The sequence below is a fragment of the Chiloscyllium punctatum genome, chromosome 17, assembly GCF_047496795.1.
Source record: "Chiloscyllium punctatum isolate Juve2018m chromosome 17, sChiPun1.3, whole genome shotgun sequence".
NCBI classification, from domain to species: Eukaryota; Metazoa; Chordata; class Chondrichthyes; order Orectolobiformes; family Hemiscylliidae; genus Chiloscyllium; species Chiloscyllium punctatum.
Genome location: NC_092755.1, coordinates 57,704,400 through 57,720,110, shown reverse-complemented (window position 1 = coordinate 57,720,110; position 15,711 = coordinate 57,704,400).

The following is a 15,711-nucleotide window of genomic DNA, read 5'->3' as shown; positions in this document are numbered from 1 at the left end:
CAGAACCTCACCTTCAGGAGGACTATCATCTGCTCCTGGTGAAAGAACAGGCTGCAATATACCCATCACCCGAGAGAATGTGTAACCGTCAGGCCTGATTCTAGAGGGTAGCCCTTGTCTCCCAGCAACCAGCCATGTAAGATATCTGACCCTACAAACGTAGCAGGAACCTGAGAGTGCTCTGGGATACAGGCATCCCAGCAGTTCCCAGGGTATCTGGTATAGACCTCTAAGATGTGGAACCATTGATCACAGATGACTTGTGTAGTGATTGGAATGGGGTCAGCCAGGTGGACCTCATAGAATGTGAGGTCCCTGAGTGGGGCTGGTCGAGTCAGGGAGCCCTGGCTCACAGATATAAACAGGAGTGTCAGAGTTTCTGTTCACTCTGAGAGCTGGCTCTGAGGGAGCTGGGACAGTGTCAATTCCTGTGCATGTGTTAATAAAGGGTGGCTTAGTGATGCGAGACTGGCCTTTGTGGAGTTGTTTCAACTGGCACATTCATGAAATTTAATCATTTCCAGGTCATTAAGTCATGATATGATCCTCTCAATGCAACATGCCCATTAGCTATAGCACCCTGAACCTCCGGGAAGTCAGCTGTGTTGGTGAGGCCTACAGCTCAGGCTGCAGATTGAGAGATCCCACACAGGTCCTCAGTGGATCTCTGGAAAGAACCAGCTAAGTAATCGAGGCCCCATTCCTCAAACCTCCATGTTCCCACTTCTGTGCACTCATGTAATACCCTTGCTGTTGAGTGCATTAGCATTGAGCTTCACAAACAGATATTACTGGAGAAACCCTTCAGGGTTTGACAGCATCTGTACAGAGAGAGAGAGCGAGAGAAGCAGAGTTAAAGTTTCAGATCCAGTGACCCTTGGTTAGGACAACACTGAGTTTCCCCACGTTCCCACATAGAAGTTCAAAACAGCCACTAGTTTGATGCCCGCATGGACAGATGGACATCCACTCCTTCAGGCCGCAGATCTGGCACCATTCCTGTGATAGTGTCTGGGGACACCCTCATTCGGTGGGGACCCTGTGCCTCGCTCTTTTGAAAAAAATAGGTGATAGAGTCTGGGTTTCCCGTAAGGAGCTTCAGGCCTGACCACTTGAGGCGAGGGCTGTTCAGAGCTGCCAGAGGGTGCTGCTGGTACTTGCTAGCACTCCTGTTCCTCTTCCATTTCTCTGTGTCTGTGTAGAGCTGTGAGCACAGGGATGGTGATAACCCCTGCTGTGGTGGAGCCTTTGGTGACGGTTCCAGTGAACCTGCATGGGGAACATATCAACTAGAATGGCCCTTCAGTAATGTCAGCAATCACATCACTTCCACACAACGGTTTAGCACAGCCTTCCAGACCGTGTCTTTGTAGCCATTTGCCCTTCCCAGTCTGCATTTCTGATACGAGCAAGGATGGAGGGTAATGAGTTCCACTTGACACAGGGAGTCACAGCCACAGCCAAGTAATTGAGGCCCCCCCCGCAAACCTCCATGTTCCCACTTCTGTGCACTCATGTAATACCCTTGCTGCTGAGTGCATTAGCATTGAGATTCACAAATAGATATTACTGGAGAAACCCTTCAGGGTTTGAAAGCATCTGTACAGAGAGAGAGAGGGAGACAGAAGCAGAGTTAAAGTTTCAGATCCAGTGACCCTTGGTTAGGATAATACTGAACTTCCCCATGTTCCCACACACCTCTTTAAATTAACATGTCATCTCCCAACATTATCCCTGAGCCCTGGGACTGTGGCTTAGTCAAGCCTACCATTGAGCTGCACTGTTCCCTCTAATTAGAATGGCTGTGACCATCATTGTCCCCCACTCTCAGCTCCCCCACAGTATCCCATGTCTTCCAATGTGCTATTGTTTCCCCACCTTTGTGCTTGAGGTCCCCATCTCACTTTATCGTCCCAATTGACTCATCAACATCCACATCATTCAGGAGCTGGGAAGGCTCTGCCTCATTGTTCTAAACGCTGCTTGAACATTTTGAATTCTTTCAGGAGGTCTGCTGTGTCCCATTTGAAACTCGGGAGTTTTATGACATTTTAACAAAATGCCACTAACCTTCCCTTCTTTGTTTTTGATCCAGCACACATACTGACCACGTGCCTTTTGCAAGTGAACTGGCTTCTCAGTAGGAATTTATCTGTTTACCAGCAAACTGTGTATTCAACACTCTCCAAAGCTGTGACAAACAAAGATACTGAAGCTTGGCTATGCATTAGCACGATATGGGACTGTCAGCCATGTGTTCTACCTGTAGATTGACATGCTTACTTACTGTTGAGACACGATTGGTCCCATCAGCATGATGTTTACCATCACTCTGACCTATCACAATTACCCCACCACCTTCACCTACCTATTGCTTTCCCAGCTACCTTCCCTGCAGCCCCACACCCCTCCCATTTATCTCTCAGCCCCCTTGGGCACTCCCACGTTCTTGATGAAGAGCTTATGCTTGAAATGTCAACTCTCCTGCTCTTTGGATGCTGCCTGACCTGCTGTGCTTTTCCAGCACCTCACGTTTTGACTCTGATCTCCAGCATCTGCAGTCCGCACTTTCTCCCAGTTGTTTACCATCGCTGTTCACCATGTCACGTTAATGATAATGATACAATATTCAGTCACTTATCAGGAAATGAATAACTCCAGGGGTTAATTTATTTAAAACTGTGGAAGACATTACTAGTTATGGTGCAGACACCACAGAAAAGCAATTGATTTCTGTTCGTGCAGCTTGCAAACCCACAACAGCCTAACTGTAGAGTCACGACATTGGAATCCTTAAAGGAGAATCCTGTTTAAAGGCATGGTCCTCATACACCACTTGACCACCTCCATTCAGTCTCCAAGCATGACCCTGAGTTTCCAGTCACTTTTAATTTTTCAGCCCACTCCAACTGTGACCGTTCTGACTCCAGCCTCCTACATTCACAGGAAACACAATCTCAGCTTCAATAACTCACAGGCAGAAAACCATGTCCTACAATTATTTCCACTGCTCCCATTTCTTTCAGTCAGTATGATGTTTGATATTTACAGCTATTTTTGGCCCACCTTATTTTATTACTTATTCGATTCTCTTTCCCTCTTGCCATTTTTCCGTGATCCCACATTTGGTCAGATTTCAATTACTCCCCTCCTCCAGCAGGCTTACCATTTTGTTTTCCCTCTCCAGCACTAACTCCTCTCCTTCTGTACTTGCTTCAAAACTCATACATCTTTAAATTCTTTCAATGTGACAATGGGTAATTCTGTTTCTGTCTCCGTGGATACTTCCTCACCTGCTGAGTATTTTAGCACATTAACAACTCCCACGTGTACTGTGCGTGGAGTGTATTGGTTGCCTCATAGGAATGTTACCTTGGCACCGAGCTGCAGATAAAGCTAATAGGATGGGTCACCTGGTAAAACAGGGAAGTTTTATGGACTGGCTTTAAAGAGATGGGAAGTTTAGGGTAGGAATCCCAGAGACTTGACAACTGATGGAGAAGCAGGATATTGAACAGGATCAAACTGTAGGAACTCAGTGTTATTGGAGGACTGTGTGGTTAGTGTAAGATCCTGAAGGTAGATAAGACCACAGAGGATTTGAACAGAAGGATAAGAATGTTAAAATTGAGGCTTCATCTGGACCAGGAGCCAAAGTTCATTCTAGGCTTTTCCACATTTAACTTATCAAGAGATTACTTATTACTAATATTCAGAGTTTGACACAGAGGTTGTGGTAGTAGTAAAATTAATGGAAATTGTAGCAACAAATAAATGGCACTTTGTCCATTCATTTATCATTCGCCTGAATAATCAGCAAATCTATTTTGAACACAATATAAAAACCAGTTCACTTGAGTGTTTCCTTTCTTCCGGTGGTGGTGGAATACAAATAAAGATTTAAACTCCTGTTGTTCTTCACTGTGTCTCACACCTGCACACACACAAGATGGGTGCTGGGGAAAATATAAGCACTACTGCTGTTAGGTGGTAGTGTGGGGGTAAAGAGAAAAAAGAAAAAATGTATAAAAGCCAGTATCTGCTGATACCCAGACACTGTTGGAGTTGCATACACACACAGATAAATGTGCACGTGGACAAGGCCCTCATGGCATAGTGATAATGTCCCTGCCTCTGGACTATTAGGCCCCAGGTTCATGTCCCACCTGCTTCAGCTGTGTGTAATGATACTACATGTAATGGTATCCCCGAACAGGTTGATTGGGAAAATAAGGTACACACGGGCAAGCACACAGACAGACATACACGTACACAATTCAGAAACATTCATGTGTGAAATTCTAGAACCGTGCACATGTGGGAAAGTAAAACTGTGAACAGGCCAACTTCCTGTACATGTACTGTTCTGTTCAGAGACTGCGTGAACTGTTGCTGGGTCAAAATCCTGGAACTCGTCCCTAGCAGCAATGTGAGTCGGCCTGGACCAAATGGACCAACGCAGCAGTTCAAGTAAGTAGCTCAAACACCAACTTCTTCAGGACAATCAGCCGTGGAAAATAAATTCCAACTCAGTCAATGATGGTCTTTACATTCATACCAGACTATCCAGCCATCCTCAAAACCCGCCCTGGATACCGATGGGAGATTGATATCTACTTTGCAGCAGACTTTAGGAGGACAGTGGGGGTAAAGAGGAAGCCGTTACCAGTTAAAAGGGTTCAGTGCGACAGTTGGGGAAGGGTGTAATATGATGGATCACTATGGTAACGAGGGGCCTGGACATCAGTAAAGCCCTAGTGGTGTCAGAGCAACATTGTCCTGTAGGGTGTTAGAAATGTCTGCTCCTTCCCTCTCTTTTAATGTTCACTTACTGAAGCCAAAAGCCAACCTCCGATATATAAATAAAACATAACAATAAGTAAATAACCACAATAAATATTAACCAGGACACCACCGATAATTCTCTACAATTCTTCAAAGTAGTGCCATGGAATCTTTCACATTCACTTTTTGGTGGGGGGGGGAGTCTCAATTTAACATTGCACCTGAAACCTGGTCCCTGTGTAAGTGCAGCCTGACTGTACTCAAAGGGTCAGCTCTGATTCCCCTCAGCACAAGGCCTAGAGTGGGACCTGAAACCACAGCGTCAGAGAGGGGAGAGTGCTACCGTCTGGAATGTGGCGGACAATCTGCAAATTGCTGCAAATGATGGTCCGACAGCCTCACTGCAACTTCCACCCACGCTGGCTTTTTAATTTCCACAACTAAAGACAAAATGTTCAGTAAAGGCAGCCTGCAGGTGACCCCTTGGTAATCAAATAGCCAGGGTGTGGATAGACACTGCGTAGGCTGCAGATGAAGAGAGAGACAGGAGGCTGGAAGAACACAGCAGGCCAGGCAGCATCAGGAGGTAGAGAAGTCAATGTTTTGAGTGTAACCCTTCTTCAGCACTGGGCGGATGAGGAGAGGGATGTCATTGCAATCAGGATGCAGATTCAGCACCTTTGGGGAGGGAGTTAGAGGGATGTAAAACAAAGTGCATTCTAGTTCTGCAAGATCCTGTGTGTGTTACTGTGACACACAAGGCAAACAAAAAAAAAGTAGTTTAAGAGCAATAAAAGTGAAAGCTATAAGCCAAAGCAGATATCTTATTGTTTGTAATATCAGATGTCAGAGCTGTTAGCAGCACTGCAATAGTCAGCTATTAAAGTTTTATTACAATTTAGTTAAAACCTATTGGGAAAAAGTGTTAGATTTGGCAGGCCATCAGATTGAAAAAATAACTGCTGATTGCCAATTGTTTGAAATAGCTCTCAAACAGTGCGGATATAAATTGGGCAGCTTCTTGTATTTCCTTTTAAACTCCCAAAACCCAGGCGTCTATTCCCAGGAGGCATCTTTAATAATCCATTTCCTGTTCAGCTTGATGCTGCTTTTCTGGCTTATGTCCTGCACTTGGAAGCAGAGGAGTGGGGGAAGGGGGGAAGAACAAGTTCGAGTTTGGAACAGTTCCAGTAGATGGCGCTGTTTGACGCCATTGTGACAAAGGTAAGTTGAAAGTAGACAGGCCTGCATTGCAATAGCACCTTGCATGACCACCAGGCTTACCAATAAACTCTACAGCCAGTCAGGTACCATGAGGAGCACAGTCTTGTGTGATACTTAAAGGCACTGGCTCAAATCTTGTGTCCTGGATGAAAATATACACAGATATGGGACAGAAGGCCCCAATTTCATGACTTAAAAGCTATTGGTCCTCTATTTCTGGCTGCATTTTCTGGCAGGCCTGATCTTTACCACCAGTTGAGGAGTGGGGGGAGGTAGGTGATTCTGTGCTCAAAGAGTTGCCCTACAGGAAAATACTGACAGACACAGATAAAGAACCTCAGGCGATGTCAAAACCTGGCTGGGAACTAGCAGCACTCCGGAAGAGTGAAAAGAAAAAGAATTAGAACACTTCACGAGGGGAGAAAACATCCTGAGTACTCACCCAGGTCAGTCAGAGATAATAGTGCTGAGGGGTGGGAGCGCTGGTTAAAACATCTCCATTGCCTCAACCATTTGAAAATGCAGAAAGCTCACGAGACAGCCAGGATGGCGGTGGAGCAGGACACTTCAGATGGAGATCGTCCGCTCCGTTCATTTCCTCTTTTCTTCTCTCTTTTATTCTTCACTTTTGTGTTTTTTTTTCCTTCTCTCTTTTTTCTTCTCCTGGCTTGACGTGACAGTCTCTCAGCCCAGAGTGGTGGTTTCTTGGCCCAGTGTGGTGGTATATTGGCTGGGTGTGGTGGTCTCTCAGCCCAGTGTGGTGGTCTCTCAGCCCAGTGTGGTGGTCTCTCAGCCCAGTGTGGTGGTCTCTCGGCCCAGTGTGGTGGTCTCTCGGCCCAGTGTGGTGGTCTCTCGGCCCAGTGTGGTGGTCCCTCGGCCCAGTGTGGTGGTCTCTCAGCCGGGTGTGGTGGTCTCTCAGCCCAGTGTGGTGGTCTCTCAGCCCAGTGTGGTGGTCTCTCAGCCCAGTGTGGTGGTCTCTCAGCCCAGTGTGGTGGTCCCTCGGCCCAGTGTGGTGGTCTCTCAGCCCAGTGTGGTGGTCTCTCAGCCCAGTGTGGTGGTCCCTCGGCCCAGTGTGGTGGTCTCTCAGCCCAGTGTGGTGGTCTCTCAGCCCAGTGTGGTGGTCTCTCAGCCCAGTGTGGTGGTCCCTCAGCCCAGTGTGGCAGTCCCTTGGCCCAGTGTGGTGGTCTCTCAGCCCAGTGTGGTGGTCTCTCGGCCGGGTGTGGTGGTCTCTCAGCCCAGTGTGGTGGGCCCTCAGCCCAGTGTGGTGGTCTCTCGGCCGGGTGTGGTGGTCTCTCAGCCCAGTGTGGTGGGCCCTCGGCCGGGTGTGGTGGTCTCTCAGCCCAGTGTGGTGGTCTCTCAGCCCAGTGTGGTGGTCTCTCAGCCCAGTGTGGTGGTCTCTCGGCCCAGTATGGTGGTCTCTCGGCCGGGTGTGGTGGGCCCTCGGCCCAGTGTGGTGGGCCCTCGGCCCAGTGTGGTGGTCTCTCAGCCCAGTGTGGTGGTCTCTCGGCCCAGTATGGTGGTCTCTCAGCCCAGTGTGGTGGTCTCTCGGCCCAGTATGGTGGTCTCTCGGCCCAGTGTAGTGGTCCCTTGGCCCAGTGTGGTGGTCTCTCAGCCCAGTGTGGTGGGCCCTCAGCCCAGTGTGGTGGTCTCTCGGCCGGGTGTGGTGGTCTCTCAGCCCAGTGTGGTGGGCCCTCAGCCCAGTGTGGTGGTCTCTCGGCCGGGTGTGGTGGTCTCTCAGCCCAGTGTGGTGGGCCCTCAGCCCAGTGTGGTGGTCCCTCGGCCCAGTGTGGTGATCTCTCAGCCCAGTGTGGTGGTCTCTCAGCCCAGTGTGGTGGGCCCTCGGTCCAGTGTGGTGGTCCCTCGGCCCAGTGTGGCAGTCCCTCGGTCCAGTGTGGTGGTCCCTCGGCCCAGTGTGGCAGTCCCTCGGCCCAGTGTGGTGGGCCCTAGGCCCAGTGTGGCAGTCCCTCGGCCCAGTGTGGTGGGCCCTCGGCCCAGTGTGGTGGGCCCTCGGCCCAGTGTGGCAGTCCCTCGGTCCAGTGTGGTGGGCCCTCGGCCCAGTGTGGCAATCCCTCGGCCCAGTGTGGTGGGCCGTCGGCCCAGTGTGGTGGGCCCTCGGCCCAGTGTGGCAGTCCCTCGGTCCAGTGTGGTGGGCCCTCGGCCCAGTGTGGCAGTCCCTCGGCCCAGTGTGGTGGGCCCTCGGCCCAGTGTGGTGGTCCCTCAGCCCAGTGTGGTGGTCTCTCGGCCCAGTGTGGCAGTCCCTCGGCCCAGTGTGGTGGTCCCTCAGCCCAGTGTGGTGGTCCCTCGGCCCAGTGTGGTGGTCTCTCAGCCCAGTGTGGTGGTCCCTCGGCCCAGTGTGGTGGTCTCTCAGCCGGGTGTGGTGGTCTCTCAGCCCAGTGTGGTGGTCCCTCGGCTGGATGGGGTGGTCTTTCAGTCCGGAATGGTGATCTCTTGACAGAAGTGGTTACTGCAGATGCTGGAGATTAGAGTCAAGATTAGAGTGGTGCTGGAAAAGCATAACAGGTCAGGCAGCATCCAAGGAGCAGAAAAATCGATGTTTCAGGCCAGAGCTCTTCATCATGAATGAGACTGGAAGCCGCAGGGGGTGGAGAGATAAATGGGAGTGGGGTGGGGATGGGGAGAAGGTAGCTGAGAGCTCAATAGATGGATGGAGGTGGGGGTAATGGTGATAGGTCAGAGAGGAGGATGGAATGGATCAGTGGGAATTGAAATTGGCAGGTAGGACAGGTCATGAGGACAGAGCTGAGCTGTAAGGTTGGAACTGGGGTAAGGTGGGGGAGGGGAAATGAGGAAACTAGTGAAATCCACATTGATGACATGGGGATGAAGGGTCCCGAGGCGGAAGATGAGGCATTCTTCCTCCAGGCGTCGGGTGGTGAGGGAGCGGTGGTGGAGGAGGCCCAGGACCTGCATGTCCTCGGCAGAGTGGGAGGGGGAGTTGAAATGTTGAGCCACAGGGCGGTAGAGTTGATTGGTGCGGGGATCCCGGAGGTGTTCTCTGAAACGCTCTGCAAGAAGGCTGTAGAGGAGACCGCATCAGGAGCAACGGATACAATAAATGACGTGTGGATGTGCAGGTGAAACTTTTATGCATGTGGAAGGCTCCTTTGGGCCTGTTTTGGAGGTGAGGGGGAAGGTGTGGGCGCAGGTTTTGCAATTCCTGCGGTGGCAGGGGGAGGCGGTCTCTCAGCCTGGTGTGGCGGTGTCTCAGACCAGAGTGGCAGTCTCTCAGCCAGACATGGCTATCTCTTGGCCTCGTGTGGTGGTCTCAGCCCAGAATGGTGGTCTCTCAGCCAGATGTGGTGGTCCCTCGGCCCAGTGTGGTGGTCTCTTGGCCAGAGATGGCTGTTTTTAGGTCCAGTGTGGCAGTCTCTCAGCTGAGAATAGTGGTCTCTCAGCCCGACGAGGCGGTCTCTCGGCACGGTTTGGTGATCTCTCAGCCAGGATGGGCAGGCTTTTGGCCCAGAATGGTGGTCTCTTGGCCAGATATGGCTGTTTCTAGGGCCGGTGTGGCAGTCTCTTGGCCCAGTGTGGTGATCTCGCAGCCGGAGTGGCAGTGTCTTGGCCAGATATGGTGGTCTCTTGGCCTGATGTGGCAGTCTCTCAGACTGGAGGGCTGGTCTCTCAGTCCAGGATGGCGGTGTCTCAGTCTGGTGTGGCGGTCTCTCAGCTGGGTTTGGTGGTCTCCCAGTCCCCTTTGGCAGTGTCTTGGCCTGGAGTGGTGATCTTTTGGCCCGGTGTGGTCGCCTCTCAGCCTTGTGTGGCAGTCTCTCAGCCTGGAATGGTGGTCTTTCAGCCCGGAATGGTTGTTCTTCAGCCAAGTGTGGCAGTCTCTTGGCCTGTTGTGGTGGTCTCTCAGCCCAGACCGATGGTCTCTCAACCCGGTGTGGTGGTCTCTCAGCCTGGAATAGCGGTCTCTCGATCACATGTGGTGGTCTCTCAGCCCAGTGTGGCAGTCTCTTGGCCCGGTGTGGTTGTCTCTCAGACTGGTGTGGCAGTCTATCAGCCCAGAATGACAGTTTCTCAGCCCAGTGAGGCGATCTCTCGGCCCAGTGTACTGGTCCCTCAGCTGGGTATGTTGAACTCCCGGCGTGGGGTCTCAGCCTGGTGTGGTGGTCTCTTGAGCCTGGTATGATGGTTTCTTGGCCAGATGTGGCAGTTTCTCAGCCAGGAATGGTGGTCTCTCAGCCCAGTGTAGTGGTCTCTCGGCCCAGGGTGGTGGTCTCTCGCTGGTACGTGGTGGTTTCTCAGCTTCGCATGGCCTCAGCATGGACTTCCAATCTCTGGTGGTTCCTGGAAATATGGTCCTACTGTATCTAAGCACTTAAGCACTTAAGGAAGTCTGTAAGTTTTGAAATTTCAACCTTACTTCTTTATTCTCCTTAAAACTAAGAAGCAATGTGTAACTTTTAACCTTATTCTGTTTGTTTTACTGTACAATTACTGCAATGTTTAATTTTTATCTTTGTTATTTTTTTCTACCTTGTTCTTATGATTCTGTACCAGGTACTTGTACCTAAGATGGTGTCCTGTGTGGCGTCATTTTACACATTTCACTGTACTGCTGTACTTGAGTACAGGTGACAGTAAAATCAAAGCAAAATCAATTCCGAAGTGGAAACTCTGGAAGAGTTTCAGCAAAAAGAACAGCATCCGACTTATACTGGATGGAGCAGCACAATCAAGTCTTCATATGTTTATATAGTGTAGATCCAATAGCTGATCATGTTCTTCTAAGTCAAAATGTAGAAGAAAGCATTATAGAATATGATACACAGATTAAATCAATTGACTCGCACTTCAACTCCAAAAGAAATTTAATGATAGAATGGGGGAAATTTAATCAGCCATCGCAGCTTTTGGAAGAATCTTCAGAAGCCTATCTGGTAGATTATATCTGAAAATGTATTGCTGGAAAAGCGCAACAGGTCAGGCAGCATCCAAGGAACAGGAGAATCGACATTTCGGGCATCAGCCCTTCTTCAGGATGTCCGAAACATCGATTCTCCTGCTCCTTGGATGCTGCCTGACCTGTTGCGCTTTTCTAGCAACACATTTTCAGCTCTGATCTCCAGCATCTGCAGTCCTCACTTTCTCCTGGTAGATTATATCATCTACCGGGATTTACAGGTTTGGAGCTTTGAGTGATGATTCAGTTAGAGATTGTATAGCAGTCTAAGGAAGTTTAATGTTTGGAACAGGCAATTCAATTTGTTCTGTGGCCAGAAATTAGGGCTAAAATCAGCCAGAATTGTGAGGAAATGTCGAGGATTTTTCTGATTTCAAGATGGTACATTCTCCCTCTTGAAAGAGCACTACAATATCAGGAGTCAGTGTCATTGACCATAGTTGGTTTTACAAAGTGTGGCTTCAAATGGATTTGCAATTCATTGCATGGCCAGCAGTAGGAGCTGTTTGCTGCCACTTGGGTACACTTGGAAAATATTGTAAATTAACAGCATCTTCATCAGCTCAAAGACAAAGGAAATGTCCTGCAAAATAACAGTGAAATGTTAAAAAGTCAAGATATATTGTTTCTTGAGGAGGTCAGACACATTCTGGACCATCTCTTTGAAAGTGCAAGGCTTTAAAGCAAAGTTGAAATTTGCAACAAGAGCTGTTTGAATACTGGTAGACAGCTTGCCTCTGAGAAGGCTTGTATCCTACTGCTCCCTCAACCACAACCTCACCTCCTATCACCAAACCATCATCTCCCAGACCAGACTATCCACAACCTCATCACTTCTGGGGATCTCCCATCCACAGCCTCGAATCTATTGTCTGTGAACCCTGCACTGCCCGACTCTACCTCCTACAGAAGATTCACAAACCTGACTTTCCCGTTTGACCTATTGTCTCAGCCTGCGCCTGCCCCACTGAACTCATCTCTGCATACCTTGACAACGTCCTGTCCCCTTAGTCCAGGAACTCCTCACCTACATTCAGGACACCACCATCACCCTTCACCTCCTCCAAGTCTTCCATTTCCCTGGTGCCCAAAGCTTCATCTTCACCAGGGACCTCCAGTCCCTGTACGCATCCATCCACCACAACAAAAGCCTCCTAGCCTTCCATTTCTTTCTCTCATACTGTCCCAACCAGTACCCTTCCAATGACACCCTCATCCGCCTGGCTGAACTGGTCCTCACCCATAACAACTTCTCATTCCAATCCTCCCACTTCCTCCAAACCAAAGGGGTAGCCATGGACACTCATATGGGACCCAGCTATGCCTGTTATTTTGTCAGGCACGAGGAACAATCCAAAAATTCCTGATGAAGGGCTTATGCCTGAAACATTGATTCTCCTGCTCATCGGATGTTGTCTGACCTGCACCAGCACCATACTCTTGACTGATCTCCAGCATCTGCAGTCCTCCCTTTCTCCTCCTTGCCTCTGAGAGGGTCTGACCGGCTAATATAAAACTCCAACGTCCAGGAGGTACAGACTTTCTGGTGCAAATTACCATGAGGTTTAGTCACAGAGGTTGAAATGTCAGTGAACCATTATATAATCTGAGGGATCTGAATGCCTAATTGTTGAGCAGAAATGCATGTATTTGTCAATTAGAATGAAGAATAGAGTGAATTTCAGCAAGAATTTCCAAGGCTATTCAAAGGTTTAGACAAATTGAAGCAGGAGTTTTCATTAATCTATCAGAAGGTGCTGACTGCATTGTCTGGGAATGTCCCATCCTTTAATGGGGAGATAATGTAAAATCTCACTTGGATAACCTGATTCAAACCTGAACCTGAAACAATTAACACAATGGTGATCAGGGCTAATAATTCTTCCCAAACAAAACAGAGAAGTCAAGATTGTGTGTGGATCTCTCTGTGTTTAACAAAGCAGGAAGGAGGAAGATCCACCCCATTTAGTTTGTTGACTATAGTTTGGCAAAACTTATAAAACTGGTTGCAAACACTGGCTGATTCCCTTAGACGGAGAGTCAAGGTTGCTGACTATATATGTTACACTATTCTGGCAGTGTTGCATTAACCATCTACCATTTGGAATCTCCTCTGAACCAGAAACTTTCCAAAGGGCGATGGGGAGGGTGGGGGGACACCAAGGTGATCCAGGAATCTGTAGGATGTGTTTGCATCTTGAGTTGAGGACCTGGAGTCCGAGCTGTAAATAGAACATAGAGCATTACAGCGCAGTACAGGCCTTTCGGCCCTCGATATTGGGCCGACCTGTGGAACCAATCTGAAGCCCATCTAACCTGCACTGTTCCATTTCATCCATATGGTTATCCAATGAATCCCGATGTCGAGATTGTCTTGGAGGCTAAATGGTTGAAGATCAAGTTTTTTGACTTGATTTATTATTGTCACATGTACTGAGGTACAGTGAAAAGTTTTGGTTTGCATGCAGTACAGGCAGATCATATCATACAGAGTGCATTAGGGTATTAGAACAGAGTGAGGAATACAATGTTACAGTTGCAGAGAAGATGCACAAAGAGTGAGACTAACATTAAAGTTAAAAGTTGAGAGGTCCATTCAGAAGTCTCATAACAGCAGGTAGGAAGCTGATCTTGAATCTGTTTGTCCATGTGTTTAAGCTTTTGGTATCTTCTGTCTGACAGAAGAGGTTGGAAGAGTTTATAACCGGAGTGGGAGGGGTGTGCGCAACCTTTCTGAGGCACCAAGAAGTGGAAGTGGAATCAATGGATGGAAGGTTGGCTTGTGTGATGGACTGGGCTGTTTTCACAACTCTCTATAGTTTCTTACTGTCCTGGGCAGAGCAGTTGCCATACCAAGTCATGACACATCCACATAGAATGCTTTCTGTGGTACATCTATAAAAATTGAGAAGAGTATGGACATGCTGAATTTCCTTAGCCTCCTGAGGATGTAGAGCATTGCTGTGCTTTCTTGATTATCGCATCAACATGAGTGGACCAGGACAGATTGCTGGCGATCATCATTCCAAGGAACTTGACACTTTTGACTACCTCCACCTCAGCTGCACTGATGTCGATAGGGGCATGCCCTCCACCTTGCTTCCTGAGGTCAATGACCAGCTCTTTCGTTTTGCTGACTTTGAGGGAGAGATTATTATCCTTACACCACGCCACCAAACACTGTATCTCTTTCCTCTATTCTGTCTCGTTGTGGTTTGAGATCCGGTCCACAATGGTGGCGTTGTCAGCGAACTTGTAGATGGAATTTGGCCGGAATTTGGATCAGTTTGACCAAACGTTTCTTCTGCTCGTCCATCTCCGTGAACTCACCCATTACTGCCCCTGCTGGCACTGACTGCTGTGGGAGGGCTTCGGCACCCTGGAGCAACCTTGCAATGAAATTACGGAACTGTAAATCACTGAGTATAAATAGCACAATAGGGAGCAGGGTTAGCTCAGTCTCTGCTGGACAACAGTAGAACACAAAGATTGAGAGAGCACATTGACATGAACACACGAAGGAGATAGATTAAACTTTCCCTGATGTAACTATAAGTCAGAGTGTAGTTTATCTATGATTAGTATTTAGTATAAATGTATAATAAGTTGGGTAACTTTGAAGTCTAAGTCTAAAGGCAGCTAACTTTTCTTCTTGACCAGTCTGTCTTGAAGCTAACATGATAGTATAGCAGCAAACCAGACAATAAAAAAACTGACCAACAATGATGTGTGTGACTGTTGATCCTCAGATGAGCAAGATTTGGAATATGGCATGACGAAGAGACCATTCAGCCTCTCTTTCCTGTTCCATCATTTAATGATATAGTTCATTTGCAACTCACCTCCATTTTCCTGCCTTCACTCCACTCAGCAAAGACCTTGGGCTGAACCTTATAGTTTTTGGTGAAGTGCATCTTGTGTTGAGCTATTTGTCCCAAGGCCTAGGGAGCTCTCCATCTGTATCTTACCAAATGTCACCAGAATTAGCTACCCTTCCTCTATGGCATCTTTCACGGATGATTCCAGCACCATCTTACCCCCAGCTGGTCCCAGATCAACCCTCTGCTGGGTGGGTACCCAACAAAAGATTGCCATCCCTTGCGCCCGTGTCATCTTTGAAAGTCTGTTGTACACCCGGGCTAGCACCGGCATTCTGAAGCTGCCCAGCTCAGTCAATGACAGAGTCTGAACATGTCCCAGGATGGCTGTGATTCCCTCACCAGGGTCAGGAGGTTCTGGTCAAGGACAGGAGGGCCAGAACAGCTGGCCAAGCCACTATGCCCTGGCATCCTGGTCTGAGGTCACCACCTGGGTTGCACTTTCTCTCTGATGCAGAGGAATGGCTGACAACACAGAAAGAATGTCGATGACGTCCTCTGCTATGCCAGTGTAAGTGCCATCCTCTTCCCTCCAATCCATCACACTCAGTCTATCTCTGCTACTGCACCCACCTCCCAACTCTCTTCGGAATCTCTAGAGTCACAAAGGGCCCCAGAGGATTGGAAACTCACTAACATGGCACCCCAGTTTAAAAAGGGAGTAAGGCAAAAGATGGACCAATTAGCCTAACCTTTGGTCGTGGGTAAGATCCTGGAATCCATTGTGAAGGAAGAGATTTCTGAATACTTGGAAGTATATGGTAAAATAGGGCAAAGTCAGCATGGTTTCATCATGCCTGACAAATCTGTTCGAATTCTTTGAGGAAATAGTGAGCAGATTAGACCAAGGAGAGCCAATGCCTGTTATCTACCTGGACTTCAAGAAGGCCTTTGACA